Below are 22,199 nucleotides of genomic sequence, written 5' to 3'. Positions count from 1 at the left end.
CATTACATCTTTAACATTCGAAACCCAATCACTCGTTGCAAATATTCGTATGAAATTTCCATCTCCCATTTGTTACTTTAATAACGAGGCAAGTTTCGCGATATATTGTCCATCAAAAGTGAAATGGTTGGAATATCCTCCAACAGACAGGAATTGTATGCCCATAATTAGTTCACGTTTTAATTTCGTCTATACCCGATTCCGTCCACCAATAAACGTATTTGCCGCGCCTCCGTTCAATCAACGCAATTTATACAAGAAAATCGACAGCTAACCGATAATTAACAACCACGATTACACGCTGAGTATACTAATCAACGCAGTATATTCAACGCGCTGATTCCACTGAATAAACGGTAACAGTATTACGTGTGTACACAACGCGGCGAATGCAGTTAGATAACTAATGCCAAATCGAAATAAATTACTCATACCTTTAGTCCGCGAGTGATAAATTGTTATCGAAACTTCTGCGCGTCCCACCACCATTGCGACCACACTCGGGTTTGGAAAATGGCGGGATTAAAACACGCGTGTTGAACGTCCATTAGCAAGATTCGAAAGGATACTATCGCGCTTGTATTCCGTTTCCGTTCAACAGGAAGCACTTTCATCTATTAATATTTAGTCAGAACAGCACCCGTCGATACTTGATTCATTGATATGCAAGTGACAGCCATAACTATTACGTAATCCACACGTAAATTTCGTATGCTCCTCGCGCACGCCACAAAATTGATCGAAATTATGGCCAACCGTGGTGCCTACGAGTACAATGACAATTCACTCACAGCAATTAATATAGCGTACCAGAGAAAAATTTATTCGATTTTACCCGTGTATTAAACTGTTTCTGGTTGTGGATTCGATAACTCTTTGCGAGAGACTTATTCGCTGAAATTATTCGTTGGAAAATATTCTGATGTGTACAGGCCAATATTATTGCGAATACCTCGTGTGAATAGACACAAATATAATTATGCTAACCAGTATAGTTATTATGTAATTTACGTGTGCTTTAACTTGGGGGTAAATGGGAATAAATGAACGAAGAACGTTTAGAGGTATATTCTAACAAAATTTTCGACATCTTATTTATATTTTCTTATTAGTTTATTTTGTTATTTATCTTTTTATCTACCCCTATATAAACATTTTTTACATAAACATATTTATTCTCCATTATCATACCATGATAGTAAACAATATTCGATGCACGAGCAAATACTTACAGACGCTCGAGCATATATACACACGATGTGTACCAATTACGTTACTTAATCACGATTATCGATCCATCAATCCCCAAAAGGGTTAAACTGCATTACCGATTCCCAAATTACAACGCCTATTAAACTCTAACCCGATCGAAAATCACGAAGCACACACAAATTTTCGTTGTCTGAAAGGAACCGCGTTATTCCTTCATCGTGAGTTCTCTATCAACGAATCGATCAGTCGTCGATAACTGGTTAAACTGCGAAAAGTGGGTCGACTGAGGAGTCTAAAATGAGTCGAAAACTATTCAACTTTTACGGCGAATGCAAAACAGTCAGAGCTTATCTCGCGCGTGCTCGCATGGTGATTTATCCTTCCGGAAGTCGGGAACCTCGGGCACCGTTGGCCTACATAGTGAAGAGTTATGCCCGCGCTGTGGTACCGTGTCATACGAGTCACCGCTGCGAGACGTACGAGGAAATAGGAGCATCACCTTGCTTGAGTATCGTCGGAAATGCCGGAGACAACATTGGACACGGAACAACGACCATGGTCTTCTCGCTTAAGCGTCTGGCGTGGCGAGAACGTCGTCACGATAAGCGTAGCTTCACTCATCGATCCAGTGCACGATCAACGATAAAATTCGTCTCGTGATAAACTCTCTATCTTTCTTCTTTTTCCTCCATCCCTCTCTTCCGTTGTGTTCGTTCACAGTGAATCTATTCGGTAATATTCACGGAATCGATCGAGACACGAGCACGCGATCACTTTCTTTGCCTCGCCAAAAGAAACTCTCGGAGTTGTGTTCTTTGATGGATAGTTATTACACAGAAGTTTCAGTAGCTTTATGGGATGACCTTTGGTCGATATGAGAAAATGAGTTGATAATTTGCTAATGCGATTGAAGTACAGGCATTAGGCACGAATAGCACTGAGCTTAAACCACAAGGAAAATTATTAAAGAACACGGCGAAGAATTACGTCAAACCCTTCAATTATATCGTAGGTTTTTAATTAGGTTTTTAGTTTAAAGTTACACGTACGATCAAATAACGGTTGTCTAATAATGTATAATATATGCGTCTTGTGTAGAGGTAAAAAATTTGTGCAAGTTGTAAGTCTTGAATTATATGCTTTTGAATAATACAGAAGTAGTTCATTATATTATTCGAGACATGGTTGCATGTAGATAACTTTGATTAAAGTTAGCAGTGGTTGTAAAGAAAATTTGATGTATAGTATGGAAATTGGTAAGAAAATTTGATGTATGAACCGCATTTCTGTTGTCTGATATTATCAGGATATGTACTAGGTAAATTTAAAGTAAATTTAAAAATAGGTCCTTATATTCTAATATTATGGAAATAGGGTAGGTACATAAGATATAATATTGCGGAAAATTTCAATAATAGTGTATGATTTTCTGAAGACTTTTGGCTTCTTATCTCTTCCGCCGAAAAAGACCTAATGCCATGGAAACAGTGAACGACCGATCATAAATAGAGAAATTAATCCAGATTAAATAATATAAAAAATATTTAATTTTCTATTCTTTAAAAGTCTTTCAATGTAACCGGAAAAAGTAAGAATCACAAGAATATTACATAGAACACAATCAGGATCATTAATATATTGAAATAACTTGCGCATAATTTACTATATTGGAACTGGAATGTTCAGTTGGTCTTTCACCAAGTAAATTTAAAACAAAATGTAAGAAGTGAATCGAAGTAGACTTTGATCGACAATCGAACTGGAAATATCGCTGCTTTCGCGGAGAAAATGCGTCGAGCTTTTAAAGTCATCAGGCGGAAAAAGTAGAATAATAAGTCAGAACGAAAATGTACAAGATAATTCGGGTCACTGATTCAGTCGTACAAAAGTTATATATAATCTTTCTCTCGAGCAATGTAAGGTAAGTGACGAGGACGACGGTCGATTGAGTCTCAAGAACGTCTGTTTATCTCTTCACTATGTGAATCGAGTCGCATTTGTTTTCCTTGGCTAACTGAGTCGAGTCTGCGAAGTTTACTTTGGACAGATGAGTTGAGTCCCATCTACACAGAAATTTACATTAGGTTGTAATTATAATTTACATTGTATTTAACCCTTGACTGCTATGATGAAATGGAAGTACGTTAATTCTATCGTTTAGTCTTCAAATATACCTCGATAAATAGTTCACTTAGGTAATGAAACTTGAATATTTTTGTATAGCTAAATATTCACATTACAGATCACGAAACAATACAGGTACAGACACTTCTCGTTAATCGCGATCACATGTAGCGAATACGTACGAGCCATAGGGGGATGAACGTCCGGCATTTTTACGTAATTGGAGAGTTGTAATCTGGTTGTCTGTAGCAATTAGCGTAATTTCAGTGCTTAAGCAGAAAACATTTTTTCATGTACGCTTTATCGCGTGTTCGTCGGTTGGTTAGCGTGCGTAGCGCTGTACATGGGCCATGACCAACCAAATCGATAAGCCAGGATATTAGCGATATTAACGCTTTTCTTGTTCATTGCTATTCTTTCCATCCTTTATTTTTTTTTGTGTTCTTCGCGGAGACACGAACCTTTTTGTACCGCGTGATACAATCGATTTAAACGTGGTCTTTAAATTGGTTCCTGTGTGTTATCGGATTTTATTTATTTTAGAAATTTTTATTTCTACAAGAAATTTAATTCCTGTAAAACAATTAATTTATTACTTCTAATTTACTTTTAATTTTTCCATTGTATGCTTTTAATATAGCTTCATTAATCTTTGTATATGCAAATTTAATAGTAGAAATACATTATTTTAAAAATATTAAATATTACAAAGTATCTAAAATGATCTTAGTCGTGACATATTGTTCTCCAAGTATTCTATTTTATATACAGCTGATAAATAAATGGTACTGAAACTCGTTCTGAAACTTCGTTCCTGACTTTTATTTAACTCGGGCACTGAGAAAACACGGTTCCATTCAAGTAGACTATACATGAAAAATTCACTTGACAGTATCGTATTTATTCCATTAAACTAATGAATTTTCATTAATATTACTTGTTCATGCACCCGAATGTCGAAGGTATATGTATGTATAATGTATAGAGACACACCATTACAACTCTCCTCATTTCTAATTTACTGTGCGAGAGATGTTACAAAATAATGACCCAGGTCAACAAATTCTACCTATATCACAAATTAAACATTATTACGTATTTAGAATTCGATTTACTGTCAAACGTTACATTTAAGCATCATAGTATAATTTTCTAATCGAGATATATTAGTCTGCTTAACATTATCAAAATCGGACATAAATACTTGTTCAATTTAAATTATCTTATTATATCAATCATCAGTTTCTTGTCATTATGTTTTATTCACTCCGTCAACTAGGAAAAACGAGTTAACTTAATACCTATTTGAACGTAATTATTTCAGATTATTTAATACCTTTACAATCTTAATAAAATTGTAATAAAAGCAAATTAATCTGTTTGCATTGATCTTTGACTTGCTGTTCAAAAGAAATTTCTCATTAAAAAATAATCCGCTCAAAATTAGTATTTGTCGTATAAGCTGTATAGAATAATAAAATTTTAAGTCTAGAATGGATTAAAATTTAGTTTTTGTTCATCAACGCAAAATCGTACAAGAAATGGAATAATCCCATCATGACTGGCGGAAGATCAACGAATATCACGATACATAGTACATAGACACAAGGAACGACCGCGATATTCCGGCAAACTTCCGCCATTTCCGCGGGATTAATACAATTCCATGGAACTTTAACAATCCGCGGCGCAACTAGCTAAACTAAACAGATTTCGTTGTGCGAGGAAACGTCAATTCTGACGTATGCGTTTGATTTTAACGACTTGTATACACACCAATACCAGAGGTACCGAGGCTTGTTCGTAACTGACGGCTTGACGTTTGCACGCTGATGTGTACTGATTTTGGATTTCCATCCGCGGCATGCGGGGAACAGAGACGAATCGTGTATTCACCGCGTCACGGGTAATGAGGAAATCATGCCCTGTACAATTAATCCCGGCCAAGTTGAAATCGTTTCAACGAAGCACCCTCGATTACCAAGCGCAAAACCGCCAAGACGATCGACTATCGAGTACGCGTGTAATACCCAGCAACGATCTCGTTTGTTCCAGAGAATTTAAACGATCTTGGAAGATATTTAGTTCGATGACACGGTTTACTGTTCAAAATTTATTATATGTATGGAATGTTGCGGAATTACTTTGGTAGAAATTTAATAGGTAGGCTGAAGAATGAATATCTGTAGAATAAAATACAATTGTGGAAAATCTTATAATCTTTAATTATTGATTAGCCCAACTACCCTTCAGACATTAGCGAAAAATCATTAGGATTAGAGGAAAACCAAGGTGATATAGGTAGAATAGATAGAGAAGAATTAGAGAAAATACTTAGCTAGGAAAAAGAAAAAACAAAATCTGTTGGTGAAGAACACGCTCCAATGAAGAAAAGGTGGAAAGACAAAGTGATTGAAAACTGAAACGAATAACAAATCCCCTTGGAGTTCTATTAATAAAAAATTTCAGCATTAAACTGAGGACGAACAAACCAAGAAAGAACAGAAAACAGGATACAAAGGTAAGGTAAAGGAAAAAAGAAATTGGTTAACGGAGCTTTATCCCCCTTGGTAGGCTAGATACCCGGACAGGTATTCTGATCGCGTATCAGAACGATATCACGTTCCCTAACAGCAATGCATAACGTGCACATGTATACGTGATCATGGGTGTAACGCAACGCAAAGAAGGGAGGCGACTGGATAGGCAGCCGGGGTGTAACAAATAACGCCCGCACTTATCTGAGTCATGCACTTTTCAGTGACAAGGGCGTATGATTTATTGCCTACAAGCTTGCTACAATGAGTCCAGGACGTGTTAAACTGACCGCGTTCATCATTAAAATTAATGGGTATTGGATACCAGCCGCATGGACGTATACATACATATATATTGTGTATATATATATGAAAGGGAGGCAGGGATAAGCGAGACAGATAGAGAGGCAAACTCTCAGGGACAAAAGGATCTCGTAATCATTTGGCCCTTCTAATTATTCGTTCCGTGTTCCGTGTGTTCCACAGAAACATATTTAAAAAAATATTCGTAGTCTGGTAACAATAGAATGTGTGAAGTATTAAAAGAAATATAGTATAGGAACATGTAAACTCATAATACGCGATAGGTTATGGGGAAGGGTTAGGTCTTTTGTGAAGGGTGAGTTAGCAAATTAAGGGCGTAATTGAGGGGAATCTCTTGTATTGATAATGAAGGGTTTAAACGATATTTCGAGGAAGCTTCGATGATATACTCCGTAATTAGACATAAGGAGTGTATGTATTTCAAAGGATACTTTGATAAAAACTTAATAATAAAAAGTCGAAGTTTTATGAATATAAAACGACAACCTAAATGAAAGTTATGGAATGAAAGTTAATTGAAGCTGTTGAAACTAAATAATCATACACGAACCACCTTCGAATACAACTACGGATACCAAAAGCTCGAGTGCGAATGGTAACAGTATAACGAACATAATCCACGCAATCCAGACAAAAATTCATTTACCCTAAACCAGTTAATTCACGAATCTCCATTACCCAATTCTGCCCATTCAGCTTGTCAAACCCGTAATACTACCAGCCCGGCCATTTCTCCGACAACTCACCAAGGCAAGGTCTCCGTCTGCGAAAAATTGACTTGAAAGCCGCAGAATCGCGGTACCCCCTGTTGTAGAAATTTCGATCGAGGGGCAGAGGGAAATGGTTTATTTTAACGCGATATTCGCCCGAACGTTTGAATAAAATTCACCTTAGACGTACAAAAGAGAATTGATGCTGCCGCGTCCCTCGGTTGAATTTTAAAGCGAAGTGCCGACGGCGGAGTTGGCGAATTGAAATTCGTAATACGCGGCGGATGTAAAAACTCCGAGGTTCGTGTAGACGGGACCGCGTAAAAAGCACTTCCGGAACCGGCCGTAAAGTTCTACAATGCGTTGCCGCGGCAATTTACGCGAGAAGCCCGTTGCGGCGAGTTCTAGTTGCCGTGCCGTCAATCGTACATACGTACTACACGCACTCATCTCAGGTGTTTAACGTTCGCCGTCACGAAATTGTCCCGGAAGCGACGGCGTCCATTGTGCCCGGCGAATATGAAACGTGTTAAACTAACCGCCAACATCCATTAAAATTAATGGGTATTGAATAGCGGAGATGGGGCGCACTGCAAGCCGAATGAAGTGCTACATCGTCTCTGGCCAGACGCCTGCCTCGTACCCGGTGAATCGCTGAAACCTTTCAGTCGGCGATACAAACTACCCCTGATCGAGCAAAAAACCTTGCTGGAGGATCGAGCCGGTGGAAATGGGAAAGTTAAGAGTACGTGTACATACATTAAATGCCATGGTCTTACTGATTTTTTATTAGTGTACATTTATCTTCGAATGCGATTATTACTCTATGATTTATATAGGAATAAATTACTGCTTTGTGATTATTATTAATTTACTGTGATAGTGACTCTACATTTACTTTACTCGATTTTTATTAATTTAACATATAAAATATATATTTTTGTGTTATTTACGGAGAAATATAACTATAATTAATCACAAACATTACTATCGTAGAATTTTCCAAACGCCAAACTCGCTATTAAAATTTGCGGCGACACGTTTCTCAATTATATTTTCGAAATTTTGGAAATTGCAGCTAGAACATCACGTTTAATTGCATGATATACAGTACACCCGTGTACAGCATCAATTCGCATTAAAATTAACACGCGATTAAGAATCAGCACAACTTATCTACCGCGAATACAACAGCGACGCTTGTATCAAAGAGATTTTGCTCGTTAATAACGACGAATAAAAGCGCACAAAAACATCCGTAAATTCCCCGGAACGATTCGAGAGGAGGAATTCCATTTGAATAATAAAAGAACGCTTCTGTGGGCGAGAGGGTGGAGAGGTAGAAAGAGTAGAATATGCGAATGGAGAGTTTCTCGGAAGAGAACGCTAATTCAGGGAGGAAAGAAATCCCGCCTTCGCCCGGTAACAACAGCTTTTACGTTTCGCTTCTAGTTATACTTGACCTAGTGCCACCGGGCGCGGTAATCACTTTTCTTTTCCGATGAATTTCTCCTCGATATTCCCGGAAGTTCCACCGCGACAGCGGGACAGTAGACCGTTTGCCTTGTACGAAACTTCTGAGAAACGAAGCTCGATAATATACAAAGCAGTCGGTCATGCGAACCAATCGTAGATCACGGGCTTCTGCATAATAAGAAAGGAGAGGAATTTATCAATTTTCTACTAGTCAATTGCTGCTCTGTACTTTGTAACAGAGATCTTGTTGTATCTGTTTTCTGCTTTAAAGCTAACGAATTGCTTCGTATTTACTATACAGATTATCTCGAGCAACTCGACTCAAACTTTGTAATAGTAGAAGGCATAATAATTAAATTTTGATATGCAAAATTAATAATATCTGTGTTTCAAAAGTGAACGTTGAGAGAAACTTTAAAGATTCAAAGATTCTCCCCGTTGTATAAATGTAACAATTTTAATACAGGAGATGATGAATCTAAATATAATGGATTAAAAGATAATAAATTTAAATAAATCTTGCAAACGTTTATAAATACCGGCGGATGTAGTTTGTTAAACGATGATTACACATTCTATTCACTTTTACACCTGTTTTCCTATTACGTGTATTGAAATTCGCTCGATAAGTTGCGTAAAATGTGTAAATGAGAAGGCAATATCGTTTAAAGTCAGAAGTTTCTGTTTCCAATTCCACCTCCATAAATTTCGTTACAAAACCGAGTAACGAGCCCCGCGGAATACGCAGCGAATTTCCTGGATTAAAAGGGAGGCGGTATTTTGTTAAAAATTTCGTTGGTATGCAGAAACGATACGCGCATTGTTTTACCGAGCACAAAGATGCCAGTACTGATTATGTTACGGATCGCGATCATATAATGTTATTCAATGTGGAAATCTCTATCGGTTTTTTAACGAAGCTACTTGCAACAGTGCCGAAAATACATTCGGAAATTATAAATAATACCGATAATATAAACATTTATAATACGAAATTGCAATTTTACATGGGCAATAGAACACGCGGAAAAGAGTTTTTATATAAATGTATTGCAATGCTTTATGATATGACACGCTTTAAATTCATTTTACCTTTCTACCGTATACTTCCATCAAGAATCTACGATTCTTCTTCTTACTTCATAAATATTATAAATTTAGGTCGGATTAAAATTTCGAATAGTGTTACGACATGTTCAATTGTATATTTGTAACAGAAATTTCTACTACGAACGATACTAAATATATGAAAATAATTAAACTGCGAATTCACATTTCATTCGAAACTACGACCGAGAGTCTATTTAAAATTTTTGCTGAATATTAAATGCGACTACTTTTCATTATTTTTTAATCCTAAAGTCGACTATCAAAGATAAATTCAGATAGTTTTCGTTGTTTATGCTATATAAATTTCAAAAAACGATCGATCGTTACGAGAAACATCCGCGAGGCACAAAGAACACTTCTACTGTACATCACTGCACGAATGATGATTTGCATACAACGGTGCAGCGAAACGAATTCAATCTGTTAAACAAGCCATGGTTCGATCGCTCAAACGATCCCAGTGAGCAAGAAAAAAAAAATGGACCAAATCAACATCGAAAAAAATAAACTACAATCACTCAACGAGCTAGGTGAACTCTTCCGATGTAACACAAAAATCAGTATTCCACTTCGTAATATCAATACGACGAAACATACCATAAGTTAAATCACTTCTGTCACCACGCACACCTCTATCGTTCATCTGCTTATCATACGCATTATTCTTCAACACTAAAATAAAAGATTATAATTGGCTGTCTGAAAAATCCCATTTCCTAAAATCCAGCTTTCGCTCGAAACACGCCTTTAAATGATTCTCACTGGCACTTACACGTACTTTATTTATCGTATAATCCCTCAAACGAATGCAATGAACAAGGGAAGAAGTACTCAGAAATACTTCATCCGTATTTTCTTTAAAACCTTCGCATTAGCGCGCATACTCCTCAAAATTCGCATATTCCTTCATCACTAATGATCCACGTTGTAACAATGAAATTTCGTGGACAGGTCGGAGATCATGGAGCACAAGTGGAAACGACAACGAAGTAGAAAAACGCAATGGTGGAAGAGGACAGAGATAATGGACACGAGAAAGGCAGTGCGACGAGAAGCAGCACAGGTAAATCGATCTGTCGGCGCACGTAACACGCGGTTAAGTAGCGCGTTAAAACTCCGCGAACGTTCCGGGTATGCTTTTAGCATATTTGCATAAGACTCTACTTTGTGGCGCGTACACGCACACACGGTTGCATTACACTCACAGTTACGAGGATGTCACATGGACGTTCGTATGTCCGTACGAAATGATGAGGAAATCGAGCCACCCGCCCGGACCCGGACTGCGTTTCTGCGAGATGTATAACGATTAGTTAAGAATCTGATTGCACTTATTGAATCACTCTTAGAAGGAAAGAAGGTTTCATGATCAATCATTCGTGCATCGACGACGATCGCGTGACTTCGTTTAGACATTCCTCGGGGCGAAATTGAAAACTCGCGTGGAAATGTTTTCCTTCCTCTTATTTACTCGTTACTGGCGATCGATGCGTTGCTCGATTATAGCAGGATTGAATGAAGATACCGCAACAGTATGAAAAGTGATAGAAATTTAAATATTGAGGAATACAGCTTTCTGTCATTTCAGTGAGAGACTTTATCTTTCATTGATCAAGGTAGTTGATTTTGGTTGGTAAAAAGTGACATGTGTGAATAGAGAATAGATAATAGAGAGCAAGAGGCGGTGCTATTTTGCAGTTTCCAGAATAAAAGCGAGTTCGTTTATATATATATTTTTTTTAGTTATAAGATGTAACAGGATATCAAAATGAAGTTAAGATCTCTTCAGTAATTGAGAAATATTACTTCAAATTTAATAATTGACTGTTTTGGATAGAATGGATAAATGTTTGTATGTAGTCATTGGAAACGAAGTTATAAAAATCGAATAATTAAGAGTGACGAATGCCAAAGATATTAAAGGTATCCAAGGAACGACACTTTCTAGTTTAGATGAATAGTGAATATAGAAGAATTATAAATTTCTGTAATAAGATATATCCATATATATATCTTCGAATTCTGAGGAAATATTACCTTCTTCTTAGAATCTACGTGTTATAGGCCAGATATAGAAATCGGAGGAATAACTTTCAATATTAAAAACTTTGGCTGCCAGAAAAATGTTACAAACATTTAAGAAGAAACGTTTGAGTTCTCCCTTCTGTTTCTTATTATCTCCTTCTTTCTTTCTGACACGCATTCGCGATTCGCTGGCAATTTAAAATAGTGCTGTTTGCATTTCCCTCTCAATTACGGAAATATCAAGCAGAAACGCCGAGAACTTCAAGTATCCCGAGCATAGTTAATTTCTATTACATTTGTATATTTAATCTTCTCTCTCGGAGGAATAATCGCGTCGACGGGTCAGAGATTCCGGAACTTTTGATAAAACTGTAAATAACGGCGACGCGGCCAGAGCTTAACTTTTACCAAGAGTTCGCTGGCCCCTTCAATTAGCGACATTTGTTGAAAAAATTATTAACAGGATCGAGTAGAAAATGCATCTGTGGCCTACGCAATGTTACTTCAGGTTGAGTATGTCTCGTTCGTCTTCGTGCCAAATATTGGACGATCGAGAATCCCCTTTTTAATTTCAATCAAAAACTCCATTATTTATCATAGTAATATTTAATCTATATATACTTCGCTATCCATCATGATTTTATATTTCTAGCAGTTGATTAAAGAATTATTTTTTTCGTAATAAAAGTATTCAAAGCAAGCTCAAAAGAAATAAATTCTCAATTTGAATATTTTTTATCGCTTGAAAAAAGATTTTTGCATTGCACTCTCTTAGAAACAAACGTCGATTTCTTCCGCTTCCCAGCCAGAGTTTTAACAACATCAAGGGATTTTAGCGACATTGGCAGATAAATAAAACGCAGCGTTAAAGCGCAGTAAAACGTAGCATTAAAAACTCGTCCTCTTTCTAAACATTGCTCTCAACATTGCACGACCTCAAAAAAGAAAAAAAAAAAAAAAGAAGAAGAGAAAAAACGGAAGGAGAAGAAAAAAAAGAGTTCACCTTTTTGCAGAGCACAGGTCAAGCAATAGAGCGACGTATCGTATCACATTCTTTTTTTTTTTTCATCGACGTAAGCCTGCAGATCACCGTTAACGTTATATATCGAGTTGCAATACCAAGAAGAATTACGTCCGCTTTTTTCTTTTCTTTCTCCCAGTTGCCATTTAAAAACGTCATCGAGCCGATATTAATAGCTATTAAAAGCGACGGTGGACTTGTAATCGCGTGAAATCGAGTTACGCCACGGAAATTAGCCGCATACTCTGTAATAAAAACGATTACTCGAATAACTTGCGGCTACTGGCGAGTTGTCACGTGACTGGATCATTTATGGCCGGATCATTGGCGATGCGCGGATAAAAGTTCGTGCACCATGTAACGAGCGGCCTCCGCGGTGGTTCGCCGCTTTGTAAAAGCGACCAACTTAATTTAATCGGTCTCGAAACGTGCGCGCGCACACACCTCGCCGGTTTAATCGGCAATTACGTTTAACGAATATCGCGCCGAGGCCATTGGCGGGTTTTGCAAAACGCGATTCATGGTCGCGTGGAGGCCGCGCGATGTTTGACAGATTGTTTACGAAAATTTGCTGTAAACTTTACTTTTAATGTATTAGCAGCCGCTGGCATAAAATTAATATCGTCAGATTTTACTCATTTTAATTCACAACAATACGATAATCGACTAACCTAAAACTTTTGTTAAAGAGATAAAGGTATTCTTCGATACACCGATTAAGTAAAGTAGATGTAAGAGAAAGAGAAAGAGAGAGAGAGAGAGAGAGAGTCAAAGCTTTGAACCATTGCAAAGTAAATACAGTATTATGGCCGCAAAGTTGAACGTTATTTGAATTAAGAATGACTGTAAAGAAATAGAAGAAAGATGTTAGAGCTTGGATATATTCTATACTTTCTGGAATATTTTAAATATTTGCTGTAGGTAAAGACCTTTTTTAGCGTTTCGATTATTAATATAAGATCCACGGTACGAGTTTCTTTAACCGGGATACTTTTCACAATATTGTACAGCTTTACATTATCTATTATCTTTCTAATATTTTAGGAGTTTCATCGCTGAAAGAGGGTACTGTTTGCAATGTAACGAGGTAATCAATGAATTTTTGAACGCCTTTAAAGGTTTTAAACTACTTTCCTTTCAATGACTGCTTTACTGAGAAAGGATCTCGTAGTTTAAGTATGAATGTGTGACTGTTTAATGCTCTTAACTCTCGATCCTCTTTCGGATCTCTGGCTAACTGAAATCAATACTGATTCAACGTTAATACGCTCAAAATGCGAGTTTTCACAGAAAATATAGTAAGGTACTGAATACAATATCTACCACCTGAAACAACAAAATTTCAATTTGTATAAAGTATCATTGCTCGTAATATTCTTGACATTACACGATTCTACAAGAAAACTTGTCTATATGTATGAGAATATTTGCAAAAAATACTAGTTTTAATGATCATAAACTAATGACTAAGATAAGCGTATAACTATTTTTATATATCAGGTAGCTATGAATCTACTGAAGATAGTAAAATATTTAAAAATTCTGTGATTAATAAGTGTCACAAATGTCTAAAATCCTACAAGAATATTTGTAAATTTCCTTCATGTTACAGCACTGTGAAAAATGTCGCATAAAGCATACTAACAAAAGTACTACCGGAAGACGCGTGGAATTATCGTTGAAAAATGTTGTACCTGCGATTGAGGAACGTCGAAGCACGCGAAACGAATAAATTCGGTCGCAAAATATCAAATTTATCCGCGAGAAAAGAGAGAGAAGCGGCAGAGGTGCGAGCTCGAAGCGGATCGGTACAGCCGCGTGGGAAAATTTCGCGCGATTCTCGAGGAATTCGAAGGTTTGCGAGGGAAAGGAGCATCTCCTTTAGTTTCGAAGCTTTAAGAATACGTGGGCGATCTGAAAAATGGGTCGAACGTTTTAAAAGTGTATAACGCTCATAAAAATAGACAAGCCGCGAGCCAGTTAATGTAAATCCGCGAATCTGTTTTAATATACTTCGCAGACACTGAGAAATTGCTGTATTTGCGGTTAACGGCTTCAATATAATGTAAAGATATAATGCAACGTCTTATATCGTGACAGGAACTATAAAATGTTTATAAAGAAATTCGATGTATATAATAACTTCCCGAAATAAACATGGTTACGTGTTCAACGTGTTTCGAATTTATTTTAACACAGTAAATTGCTACGTAGAATTTCTATGTTGATTTCTCTATCAACTGAATTTCTAAGTAGTATACCGTAAAATTGCTCAGACGCGTTCAATGGTACTGCACGTTTGAAATAAACTGAAATGATCAAAAGACGCACAAAGTACATTTGTACACTTTTAGATCATCTCAATATAATATTTGTAATTTGTTCAAATCCTTGTACGTAGACACAGGTATTTCATTGCAATGTTTCAACTTGAAACAAGGAAATATAAGAATTATATCTGCAGATTGCTACGTTGACGACTGTTCTCCTGTTTAACTTCGCGAATGCTGCACATTCCCAAATTTTTTACACCGTTTTCCAACTAAACGTAATGATAAACAATACCTTATTGTAAGATTCTAAAATATAACAAAAGAGTACACGAAGTCAATGCGCAAAGCCACATTAAGGAAATATTTTTTGCTTATTCTCGTGAATACGTCTTCTCAAATCCCCACAACCCTCTTCGAAATTACTCGGTATACAATCGTTATTTCGTTGGGACGCTTCAACCAACCGTGTAAAAAAGCGTATACGCGTATCTAGGTCGTAGGGAATAGAACAAATACCGGAAATATAAAAATCATAACGAACCGTGCCACTTTCTTCTCTCTTTAATACGTGACTCAAGCGATGCGACGCGCGGCTCAAAGCGCCCATCGTTTAATTAAACGGAACATTTACAGGCGACTCCTGTTTCTTTGCGCGGGAATAAACGCAAAAGGGATTAATCGACATCGAAAAAACATTTTCCAAGTGTGTGTACATGTGAATCGCCGAGAAAAGGGAATAAAAAAAGGTAGAACGATCGACCACAATGTTTTCACGGTATCCGTAGGTGTGCCCAATTCATAGCTCTACCCTAGCCAATTATAATTTCATTCTCCGAAATTCCCATCGATTAATTCGAAGCAGCCGTGCTCTCTAATTAAATCCCAGCCATGCAAACTCGAATAATTCACGTTTGCAAATCAATCGAATCGCGCGGTAAAGATATCTCCAGCCGCCCGATATCCACATAGGTACGTATAGTTTGTATTCGTAACCACGAGGGAACTCACCTTAATTCGATGCTCTGGTTCCGTTTATCATTGATGCTGACGATCACGTCTCGAGGCTGTATGGTTTTGTCGTCGTTGCACTTTGTGGAGGTCACTTTGCCGCACAACAGTTCACCAAGATCGACCAAACGGCTCCCTTACTCGCGCGTCGCCTTATCACATACGCTGACGCGAGCTAACAACGGCATATATTAACTACAGCACCACGATGGACGATAAGGTTCCGTGGATGGACGCGCGGTTTAATCCTATGGGAATGTGACGACGCGTACGCTTTCGACCGTCGCGTCGCTTCGTTGTTAAGAAGATATCAACCGATTCAGAAAACCGGGCAAACAGTTCTCATTTCACTGCACTTTTCCTCGTCGAAACACGCTTAGTCGCCGATCAGTTTGCCCCGGGACTTTTCAATCCTTTTACCCCTCACACGCGACGAGAAAGTTTCATTCCCGTTTCACTTTCTCGAACAGCGACAAGACCTGTCCCCTACGTAAACACGACTAGGCTGCACGATTACGCGCTAAAAAACGAGTCGATCGAAACGATTCACTGATTTACGGACATTCACGAGTATATGTAAGATTATGTAATAGATGAAAGCTCGTGTCACACGTGACGAGACGATACAGTTCAAAACAAAACAACGTCACCAGCTAATTCAGCTTAACCGGTTGCTCAACCGATCGACTGACAGAACGCAAACAGGAGAGAACGAAGAGAAGAAGATGAATCAGCGCAAAGTAGGTAGAAGGAAACGCGTAAAAGGAGCACACGAAAGGATAACACGAACAGTAGAAACAGACAGGCGGTAACAAGAGCGTGTGTTTCACCGCGCGACGACGTAAACACTTCGCACGAAAGCTCTCGACTGGCTCGGCAGGGATGACCGAGCGGCACAGTTCAGTGGTTCGCGCAAGTAGCTCGGTAACGCGGCGTAACAGTGCGCAAGCTGTGCTTTTGTGCGGCAGATGCAGCCCCAGTACAATCGGTAAGCTCACAGTTACTCTCTCTCCCTTTTCACCTGTCTCCCGCCTTCTTCTCTCGCGTGTCACTATCCTTCTCTCCTGCCTCTCCCGTGTGTATTTCTTCCTCGTGTGTCAACCTCTGTTAACGTGGGTTAATCTCGTTAACGTATGTTAACGCATGCCAACATGCGCACCCGTTGCTCGATTTCCTTTATGTTCGCACGTTGCCTGCCGTCGGGGTTCTTCTATGCGGGGCATCCGAGTCGAGATGCGAAGCAAAATCTCGAGAGAGAAGCGTGGTGGTTAGATTCGAGAGATCTCGCGCGAACACTACGTTCTCCCCTTTCCCTATCCGTCGTCGGACTGACGAACTCCGTGGTGAGACTGACCGTCCGACCTGTGTGTACCTGCGCCGCGGCAGAGCGGCCACGGTGGATCGCGAAAAGTAACTGGCGAGCCGACCGACCCCGATTGCCTCGAGTCTGCGCCCTAGCGACATTTCTCGTGTACCGGATATAAAATATAGACGCCAGCTACCGTGTACGTGTACCTACGCGCCTCGCGCTCTCCATTCTGCTCCATTCTGCTTCACTCTAACTCTTCCAGCCTCTATACTCTCTATATTCTCTAACCTCTTCTACACCGTTTTCTTGCTCTCTCTTACTCGTTCGTTTTACTTTGCCACGCGCGCCTTCTACTATCGTCGACTACGGCGAGACTTGAAAAGGAAGAAACCTTCCACCTCCTCTTCCCCTTCCTTCCTCTTTTCTTTCCCTTCCTTCCTCACCTCTTTCTTGCCTCCTCTCTCTCTTTTCCGTACACAGCTTTTATTCGCCCGATTCTTGCTTCTTCTTGCCTAAGCTCTCCACTTTGTTTTCCTGTTTCCTGCTTTCTTCCTAACGCTTCTTCTTCTTCTTCTTCTACGTTCCGTGCCGTCTGTTTGCTTTTCTGATTCCTCGCCCGTCTGTTCGCGTGTCCCTGCCCGTCGCCGCTAGTATGCGCTGCTAGCTTTTTTAATCGTCTTACCGTTACAATTTTAACGCTAGTATCGCTAGTCGATTATATCGAAAGGTATCGAAGCATCGCCAAAATCGAGACGGTTGAGTTCTCGCGTGTCGAATGAAGTTCTCAATTGGTTCGCGGTTTCGTTAGAGGTAGACCTGGTTAAGTAGAAACCACGGTTTTGCTGAAAGTTCGAATCGAAGTCGTTGTTTCTTGAAAATCAAAGTGGATCGAGTTTCGTACAAAGGTTCAGGTGAAATGTCTGTACCAAGCGATCGTATTGCAGTGTGTCACTTGCGGTTTCCTGATTCATTTTGAGGTTATATTTACATTAATTTCAGATTAAAGTTACGGCTTTAAGGGACTTTATTAACTAAATTTTTATTCGAATTGAAACGTTTTAAGTATCCAAATACATTGACATTTGTTTCCATAAATCGATTATACTTCTTAATTAGTTTTTGATCCCGAGGTTATATTTATCAAACTTTGAATTAGAATGATTTAATTTGATTATATGCGATTCAATTTATGTTAACTCGTAATCAAGTAGAATAAACGTGATTATACATTGAATTCTATACCTCTGCATTCGTTTATTCTTGGAAATTATATCAAAACATGCATTTTTACCGAACAATGTCTAAAATCAATTTATTTATATATTTTTCGTACATCTTTGTTTCATTCTGCTTCTGAATTGATATTTACATCAGTTATTATTAGTAATTTTACATTACAACGCGATATTTACATTAGTTTTTGATTCGAATTAGGTTAGATCCAAGTTCAACAGATTTCTTGTACATGTTTTTTTAAAATCGCTATATTGTTAATCACAATCTAACCCCAATTTGTATCGTTATTTTGATCAATTTAGGAATTTCGAAGGTACCGATAGCTAAATAAAATATATCTTTGGAACGTTTGTATCTTAATACGTCAATAACGAGATTTTCAGTCGCGCAGTTGTCACCGGTCGTTAGGCCTGAATTGGATCTGATTTAGGAGCCGGTTAGGTCGGGGTTAGACTACGGGGTTAGACGTAGACTACCTGTGGGTCTGGACTGGGTTACGTCCGGATGAAATACTGCTCTCGTACACGTTGCCAGGATTCCCCCCGAAATAGACTTGTCATTTCCTTGGGAGAGTTTGAGTTATGTCTAAATTAAGTCCAGGGCTAAGCAAACTTCTCCATGAAGTTAGCAGAAGTTTCTTTTGAAATCGAACTTGTCATCCTTCCCGAGAGCAATAGAAGTCGATCGTCGAATGTCTTTTATCCAACATTGACAAGTTAGCTAATTAAGCTAGAAGAGATTTTCTACTTGTTTCAGGTAGATTAAAATTCAATATGCAACTGGTTGTTTCTGTTCGACATGTATCAAGTAGCACAAGGACTTCAATGGAATGGTGAGCCTGTTCTGGTTAAACCAACTCGTCTCATCTTCACGCAACACTCGTTGGAATTCAGCTGATGCTGCTTCTGGAATGCGAAAGAATAAGTAGTACCCCATTAATATTGAATACTGTTTTACTGACTAAATGATATTAATATATATCAATATCCTAGTAAATTTCTTTATGGTCAATGGAATTAATCACTATGTCCTAGCCAAATGAATTAATAAAAAGGCGATGATGTCATTTACTCTTTCCGTTAGCCTCTGATAGTTGTTATAGAGGCTAGAAAACGCTGGTTTTTGAAGATACGCGTCTTGGTAGTCTGAGAACTTTGGCTCGAGTAATACAATACTAACTGCCCAACATCGACATTTTCCACGGTTCACATTCGGAACTCCAACTCTCCTTTATCTATCTCATGTCTGAATTAATTTTGAAAACAGCTCTACGCGCTTCTTTTAGCGGAGCTTCCTTCGCGCCGGTATCGCCTCCTCTTTTTACACCGAGCACATAGTAATTTTTCAAATTTGCAACAGCGCTAGTTTCGCGGTAGGTCGCAGAATATTTTTTGCGAACGGTTATCCTGTTTATGCGGTGAACGCGAAATTTCAGCGTGTTACCCGCCTAACACGATGAAATATTTTAACATCGTTTACACACGAACTAATTCCGGAGTATTTTTTCTTTCGCTGTTTCGCGTGCATCAATTTCTTGCGAACATTATGAATTTCCTAGCCGCCCAAGCGGAAGGGCTTTACTACCACGAAAAAGGGGCGAGCCCGGTGTAATTATGTTTATCACCGACTTTAATATACATATTTATCAACGCGTTTAAAACGTGATTCAAGTCGGAAGCGGGTAAGTGGGCAATGCTATGGAAATGTTTACGAGGGACACGAAGCTTTATATCCTTGTCGAATATGAATCCATAAGGTACCTACATGACGATACACTTGTCTGCTTTTTTCCTTCTTTCTTCTTTCTCTTTTTCTCTTGTCAATGAAACGTTCAAGCGAGAGTAACCAAGGGATACAAAGAGCGTAACGAGCCACGCCTGTAGAATATTTTAACGCATCGGACATTCGTTTCTCATCGAGCGGGTTGTTTCTTTTTCTGTTTATCGCTACGTGCTCTATATTATAGCACATACAAAATGCGATGTCACGACGATTAATCTGAGATTCATATCGCTCGTTTAGGTAACTTTTCATTTCTTCAGGGTAATATAGTTCTGTAGTTGTTTGCGATAACGGGACGGGATTCTTTTAACGACAACGATTTTATTTTTTATTTCGTAATTAAAAAGAAAAACAAGGAACGGATACATATCGTGCAATTATCGATTAATGCATGCATATTTCATGAAAACTAAAAGTCGTTTCCTTTTTTAATAGAGATTCTTTAGAATTTCAATAAAATACCTACTACTTCTGTAAATTTTCGATATTCGGCATTACTCTCGCTTCAAAATTATTCATAAAGAAAGATTACTCGCCGTTATTAGATTACTCTACGTTAATACTCCAACGATAGAATTTTTTGAAAAAGAACAAGCAAGGGATGGAACAGTGTAACAGGCCACGCCTATAGAATACATTAACGCATCGGACGTTTGTTTCTTTCGGGGCTGGAGCAAACAACAGCGTGTAGCACGCGGCGTGCACGCGCAATGCAAACAACGCGCGGCGGCGTCCAATTTGTGAACGTTACCTTGAACATCTCACGTATTAGCGAGACAGTGGGTCAAATAAAGTTACCCGGGGAATCCAAGCTCGCGCTTAATTTCGCGTCGTTAACAGGGATAATTTAAATCTCGCCTTGTTCGTAGTTTAACTTCGGAACAATGTGCATCGCGATGCTGATCTGCAGATCCTTCCGTGGAGCTTACATGTTTCGATGCTTTTGGATGTTCAAACGCAGAATGACTTAGGAATGTACTTAAATATATATATTTGCGACTTTTATCGTAGACTTTAACACTGGACTGTTATCTAACGTTGGAGCACCTAATTTTGTAGTCCACTGATGATCTACTAAATTAATTTTTCATTATAACTGATATAATCTTCAGACTTTCCCGTTGATATACATGTCACATTATATAGAATAAATGTAAGCATACGAGTATTTTCGTGAACCACCGCAATTAGGTAAAACCCTATTTCATACCACTAAGTTAGAAAGATGGAGTGTTAAAATTTTCCACACGTCTCTTCATCCTTCTGCTCTAATTAATTGTTAGATGGGCTGCGAGAGATGATTTAAACGTCACACTATGGTTAATGGGTCAAAAGGAATTCACAGTAGATTTTTTGCGGGCACAAAATATATCATAGTGCTCACATGTAGAATATTATATAAGTATAATCTAGAATTCTCGTCATAGGGATATCCCCACTTCCGTTTTAATAAAAAATTCTGTTTAACTTTAAAGAATATTTCAATCAAACGTCACTTTCCGCACTGATCCAAACGAAAGTGGAATTTTATATCGTATGTATCTCATAACCAGATTTATTCGGTGAAATTCTCTAAACGAAATCCATAACAAATATCAACAAAAGAGAGAATTATAATATCCAATCTCTGAATGAAATACAGAAAAATGTTATCAATTATTAAAATAGTAATTAATAGTACTAAAGACTATAATTCATTTAAATGGGATTTAAAAATCGATCAAGATTTCCAATGACAGTATCTTTCTAACCGTTAATGCTCGACATTATGTTTACACGGCACGTGTTTGGTATTATCTCCTCTATCGACAAATAAATTTCCCTGTACGTGCTATGAAACACTCTAAATATAATATATAAACGCTGCTTACGAGTTGATTTTCGTGGGCGCTTGAACCATACCCTTGGATCTCGGTGCTCTCTGATTTCGTCTAAATTATTCGGCATATTATATCGACCGAGTGTATCGCGTTGGTATTACACAGTTTGTTGGCGGACAAAGTGAATGTGAGAGGCCGTTTCTGTCGGGTCATTACATTTCGTTAATGCACG

General features: G+C 38.2%; 1 protein-coding gene across 5 annotated transcripts in view; it reads right to left on the bottom strand.

The window, feature by feature from the left end:
* Positions 1-17,188, bottom strand: part of Ten-a (Teneurin-a transmembrane protein) — a 697,656-nt gene extending 680,468 nt beyond the window's left edge. For 3 of the 5 annotated variants that reach the window (XM_072006525.1, XM_074111676.1, XM_074111677.1), the window contains exon 1: positions 15,821-17,187. The gene's annotated coding sequence lies outside the window, so the exon portion shown is untranslated. Of the gene's footprint in view, positions 1-15,820 lie in introns of all 5 variants that reach the window. The other 2 variants (XM_074111675.1, XM_074111674.1) reach the window with 1 other exon arrangement.
* Positions 17,189-22,199: the final 5,011 nt, after the last annotated feature.

The sequence above is a fragment of the Bombus fervidus genome, chromosome 1 (genome assembly GCF_041682495.2).
Source record: "Bombus fervidus isolate BK054 chromosome 1, iyBomFerv1, whole genome shotgun sequence".
Taxonomy (NCBI): Eukaryota; Metazoa; Arthropoda; class Insecta; order Hymenoptera; family Apidae; genus Bombus; species Bombus fervidus.
The sequence above is the reverse complement of the archived record's forward strand: the minus strand, read 5'-3'. Positions and strand labels throughout refer to the sequence as shown.